The sequence below is a fragment of the Vipera berus genome (genome assembly GCF_964194415.1).
Source record: "Vipera berus genome assembly, chromosome: 2".
Taxonomy (NCBI): Eukaryota; Metazoa; Chordata; class Lepidosauria; order Squamata; family Viperidae; genus Vipera; species Vipera berus.
The window spans coordinates 271083550-271089549 of record NC_138203.1 but is presented as its reverse complement, the minus strand read 5'-3'; the positions used below and the strand labels follow the sequence as shown (position 1 = coordinate 271089549).

General features: G+C 46.5%; 1 protein-coding gene across 3 annotated transcripts in view; it reads left to right on the top strand.

Annotated features, from left to right (window-relative positions):
- Positions 1-3204: 3204 nt before the first annotated feature.
- PPT2 (palmitoyl-protein thioesterase 2) overlaps positions 3205-6000 on the top strand; it is a 58557-nt gene continuing 55761 nt past the window's right edge. For 2 of the 3 annotated variants that reach the window (XM_081322022.1, XM_081322020.1), the window contains exon 1: positions 3205-3642. The gene's annotated coding sequence lies outside the window, so the exon portion shown is untranslated. The remainder of the gene's footprint in view (positions 3643-6000) is intronic. The other variant, XM_081322021.1, reaches the window with a different exon arrangement.

The window sequence follows — 6000 nt, the reverse complement described above, 5'->3', positions numbered from 1 at the left end:
TGAATGAATGAATGCTGTAAATCAGTGGTTCTCAACCTGTGGTCCATGGACCCCTAGGGAGCCATGATTTTGTCACGTGTGTGTGTGTGTGTGTGTGTCCGCAAATGCTTGAATAATTGTTATGATTTAAATTTGGGTTACGTCTTGGGGGTCTGTGGCCATGGTCTATGGCCACAAAAGATATTTAAAGGCGGTCTATGGTGAAGAAAAGGTTGAGAACCTCTGCTGTAAATAAATCCATCTGTGGGCATATATATTAAACATCATTTGTTTCTTCAAGTGAGTCTCAATGCCCAGTGATTGCCTGAATAATCCCTGAATTTTTCAGAAGTAGGTTGCCCTTGCCTTGTTCTTCCTTGGGCTGAGAGGGAAGGACTGGCCCAAGGTCACCCACTGCCTTCACGTCTAAGACAGAACTAGAACTCACAGTCTCCCAGTTTACAGCCTGGCGCCTTCACCACTACATCAAACTGGCTTGCGTACATGTATTTATATATGCATACACATACACATGTGCCTGTCTGTACAGGTAGTCCTCAACTTACAACCATTCATTTAGTGACCGTTTGAAATTACAGCTGCTAGAAAAAGAATGACTTACGACCACTCCTCGGACTTGCGACTGTTGCACTTTACCCATGGTCACGTGAGCAAAATATGGGTGCTTTTCAATTGGCATGTAATTTCAATGGCGGCAGAATCTTGGGATCATGTGACCTCCACTTGCGACTTTCCCAGCCAGCTTCTGACAGCCAAAGTCAATTAGGAAGCTGAATTTGCTTACCGATGACAGCGAAAAAAGATCATAAAATAGGGCATGACTCAATAACAAAAAAAAAGTTCTGGTCCCAATTGTGCTTGCAAGTCATGGGCTGTCCAGTACTTTAATAAAAATTTTGACCCAGAATGCTATGGAAACTAAGCTATGTGATCTGTTTATGGTTAAATAAATTGCAAGCAAGTATGGCAAAAACAGCTAATGCTGTTTTGTACTACACACTGGAGAAAACTGATGCCTTCGCAAACAGATTGACATGTTCTTAAGTGAATGTGTTCATTTTCCATATTCAGACAACATACTAATTTGGGAACAAACCCAATCTGCTCTGTCTACACAGCAGGCTTAGCCACCCCAAAATCCACCCTTAGATGAAAACTAACCAGGTTTACAGTGTACAAATCCATATCCCAAACCTTTAGCCGACCGTGTTAAGCTTTATTGTGCGAACTCTGCCACTGTAAGCAAGCTGATTCATAGTTTGTTGTGATATGAATCCAGCCAATTGGATTCAGGAAGCCTCACTCACTGAAAAGTCAGTGATTAACCAGATTGATGGCAGACTGTTCTAATAGTTAACAGAGTTGCCATTCCAGAACCATGGGCAGCACCCTTATTTAATTTTATTGGTTACAGCCCTAATTCATCTTGCAGAAATTGAGCAATGCTGGCGTAATTCAGGTGGTGGGATCCTTTGGAAAGTTGGGGGGATGTGTTCATCGTTCTGGGCTGACTTTAAATAAGATAACATATATCCATACCCATACACGCACATACATATATATACACATGCTATAGATACATACACAGAGAGAGTAGAGCATATATTAATCACAGATTATTTTTAGAATACATAGTGAAACCGTTTGGAAAACCAAGTTTCAGAACTTCGGGAAGAACAGGCTCAAGGTTGACTCAGCCTTCCATCCTTCCGAGGTAGGTAAAATGAGGACCCAGATTGTTGGGGGCAATTAAGCTGATTTTTGTAATAATGCCGCTGGGGGGGGGGGCGAAAGCCCTAATAAGCAGGCATATACATAGAATGAAGGCTATTGCTAAGCACATTTGATTTGTGCTTAGATTGTAAGCCGCCCTGAGTCTTCGGAGAAGGGCGGGATATAAATGGGATTAAAAAAAAAAGAGAGAACATCTTGGACTTGGAACAGGGAATAAACCTGGTTCGAATCCCGACCTCTCTCCCTGAAAAAGCTTCCCATAAGCTCGGAGAACGAACGCCCACCCTCAAAGCTTCTAAAGGCAACGTGGAGGGGCTGGGGGCGGGCTTAGAACGTTGGTACCCTGCGTTGCCGGGGACGCCTGCGCGGTTGCTAAGGCTTTTAGTTGAGGGACCCTTCCCGGATCTGACGCGCCGGCGCACTAAGTCAAGAGGGGAAATCAACAAGGGCGAGCAAAGGAGGGAGCGAGATCAGCTGGCGGAAGGGAGCAGAGAAGCGGCTGCCGGCTTGATCCAGGGCGGGATCTGGTGGGTGATCGGGGAAATCAACCGGTAGTTTATTGGGAGGGGGAAGTTTACGGGTGCACAAATTGGGAACACGTAAGAGATCTAGACGGGGCTCGAACTGCTTCATGACCGTATCTTGGAACGGAGTTGATTGCGGTATTTGTTGGACTTTTCCAGTCATACAAAGTGTATTTTGTATTTTTTTTATTTTTGCCGAAGAAAGGCATTACCCGATGTGACCCGAGCGATTTATTCGGTCTCGATCCGGGGAAGTTTTTCATTCTTTTTAAATCTTGTGCAGGACAGGACTTTCCCCCACCCACCACCCACCCACCCAAAAAAAAACAAAGATCCCCCGCCCCTTCCTCCATCCATCCATCCATCCATCCATCCACGGTTCCCCACCCACCCCCGCCCATCCCCCCAAAAAACAAAGATCCCCGCCCCTTCCTCCATCCATCCACGGTTTGCAGTAGGGGGAGAAGCTAATGGGATTTTAAGGGAAATTCCCAATGGATTTTTTCCCCCCGCCCAAATTAAAGCCACAAACTTGCAAGGGTGGACTTGTAACTGCATGCGGAGGAAAGGGTCCTGAGATGGGGGTCTTCAAACTTGGCCCTTTTATGACTCGTGGACTTCAACTCCCAGAATTCCTCAGCCAAGTATGCTGGCTAAGGAATTCTGGGAGTTGAAGTCCACAAGTCATAAAAGGGCCAAGTTTGAAGACCCCCCCTAGTTAAAGGATCGTGGGCTGTGTAGTCTCTCAACGACTAGAGGGCGCCGGCAGGGGCAAAGCCGAGGATCAGCGTTGACTCTTCTTGCCATCTCATCCCTTGCAAATCCGAGAAGGGAAAGATTTCAAAGGGGGTGGGGGTGGGGGGTGGAAACAAGGATCCTGGACGGGGCCGGTTTACTTAAAAAACCGGGAGGGCATCGGCGCTGTTTCCTCGCCCTCCGCCGAGAAGAGCGGCTTGCCCGCAGCTGCTGTGCCTTTTAAGAGCCGCCCGGCGCGCAGGCAGCTCGGACTGGGGAAGCTAAAGCGGCTTTGCAAAGCCAGGCAGGCGCTTCTCGCTTTCTCCGCCTCCCTTGGCTGGCATCTTCTCCGGGCCAGCCGGAGATGGAGGAGGAACAACTCATCGGGCCGTGACACGGGAGTCGCTTTTCGCGGGGACCGTTTTTGCACGCTTGGAAGGACGCGGGATCAGCCAGGTGATCGACTCGCGACAGGCCTTGTCCATTCATTTTGGCGGGAGGCCTGGGGACGCTCTCGCTGTGTTTCTAGCTGTGTTTGGAGACAGGTCGGAATCTGATTTCTGGCCGGCTCAACGGGACACGGGGAAATCGAGCCACGGTGTACACGATTCTTGTATTCACGTGATGTGGCGTTACCGAGGATGGTAGGGTGAGTTCACACAACACATTGTTGTAGGGTGGGTGGCCGGTTAAGTAGTTCCTGGTATGGTTAAGATTTGTGACGGAGGGATTTTTCTGTAAACAGGTACTCCTCGATTTACAACAGTTTGTCTAATTTTAATTTTAACTGGGGTTTTTAATTTGTTCAGGGATTGATGTAATTTTTTAAATTGTTTTTAACTCTTGTATTTTTTCGTTTTAATCACCCTGTAAACCGCCCTGAGTCCTTCGGGAAAGGGCGGTATATAAATATAATAAAATAAATAAATAAAATAAATAAAAAATAGTGACCGCTTGAAGTTACAGCAGCACTGAAAAAAGGGACTTATGAATGTTTTTCCGCACTTAACAACCATCCCTGTAGTCATGTGATTAAAATTCAGATGCTTGGCAAGTGATTCACACCAGTATTTATGACAGTTGCAGGATGGCTCAGCTTGGAAACCTCTCCCTTTCTCCTCAGCATGGCTGGCTCGGGAATTCTGGGAGTTGAGTCCATGAGTCATAAATTTATTTATTTATTTTTATTTATTTTAATTCCATTTATATCCCACCCTTCTCCGAAGACTCAGGGCGGCTTACAAGCTTAGCAGTAGCCTTCATTCTATGTATATGCCTGCTTATTAGGACTTTCACACACACCTCAAGCGGCATTATTACAAAGTCAGCTTAATTGCCCCCAACAATCTGGGTCCTCATTTTACCTACCTCGGAAGGATGGAAGGCTGAGTCAACCTTGAGCCTGGTGGGATGCGAACCTGCACTAATTGCGGGCAGCTGGTGTTACTTAAGGAGGCATTAGCCCACTGCTCCACCAAGGCTCATAAAAAGGCTCCACCAAGGCTCATAAATGAGCCGAGGTTGTCTACCCCTGCCCAGGGTCACGTGATCTCCTCTTGCAACCTTCTGACCAGCAAAGTCAATGGGAAGTCAGATTCACTTAACAGCTGTGTTACTAATTTAACAACTGCAGTGATCCACTTAACAGCTGTGGCAAGAAAGGTCATAAAATGGGGCAAAACTCATTTAACAAATGTCTCGCTTAGCAACATAAATGTTGGGCTCAATTGTGGTCGTAAGTCAAAGGGCTACCTGTATTGGTGAAAGACTTGGATGTAAGTTGGCCAATGACATTTGAGCTTAGGGAGTTATTGAGCCAGCATGCCTGGTGTGTGATGCCAGGTGTCATAGAAGGGGGTAATTGTGTAGTGTGTGTTTCAGTTACAGTTAACTGTAGTGCTAGAACTTCTGTAGGAACTGTTTCGTTTGTAATTAAGTTAGCTATTGCGGTAGCTAACTCTTGGATTTTGCCATGTCACGAACCAGCCAAAAAAGTGGGGGTAATTGTGTAGTGTGTGTTTCAGTTATAGTTAACTGTAGTGCTAGAACCTCTGTAGGAACTGTTTCCTTTGTAATTAAGTTAGCTGTTGCGGTAGCTAACTCTTGGATTTTCCCATGTCACGAATCATTAAAGCACATTTTCTTTGTTTTCCATCTCAGTCATTCTAAAGGTTGGCTGACTTTGTCATGCAATCTCAGGAAACAGGAAGAATAAATAAATGCAGCACTTTTTATATCTACAAACAGATGTTTGACCTGGTAAATGATTGCCTCATTGACATTTGCAGTGTAAGATTACGAGGAGGTTGTGATCCGGTAACTCTTTGATGGGGTGGGGGAAAATCTGATATTTGGAACCAGGTCAGGAAGTGACTACAGTCTAGGAAAAAGAGACACGCAAAGTTTTCAAATGTCTCATTTCAAAAACCACAAGAGCAAAACTACTGTAGATTTTTTTTTAAAAAAAAGTCCCACACGTGGAGCCCAGAGCTTCCATGATATTGAGGGGAGACATAGATTGTGTGCATACCTAGAACAGTTCATTTCAGTGGCGTAGCGGGGGGGGGGCGGTCGCACCGGGCGCAACATCTGGGGGGGGGGCGCTTGCACTCGCAGCTCTCTGCCCCTGCCTGGCTCACTCACTCTCTCTCACTGCAGTGCTGGCTGTGCGAATCCGATCCGAGCCGCCGGGTTGCCGCCCACTGTGGAGGGGGGGTGCCAGGCGTGCGGTTAGGGGGCGCAAATTACTTGCCTTGCCCCGGGTGCTGACAACCCACGCTATGCCACTGGTTCATTTGCCTTGGTTTAGCATGTGTGAGGCCAACTATTACGGTAATAAATTATGATTTGGCACAGTGGTACTGAAACTGTGGTCTGGGGACCCCAGGGGGACCTATAAAGTCATCACAGGGGGTCTGTGAAGGCTTGAAAAAATGGTATGAATAAATCTTGAGTGAAGTCTTGGTGGTCTGTGGCCCCCAAAGGAATTTAAAAGCAGGTCCATGGT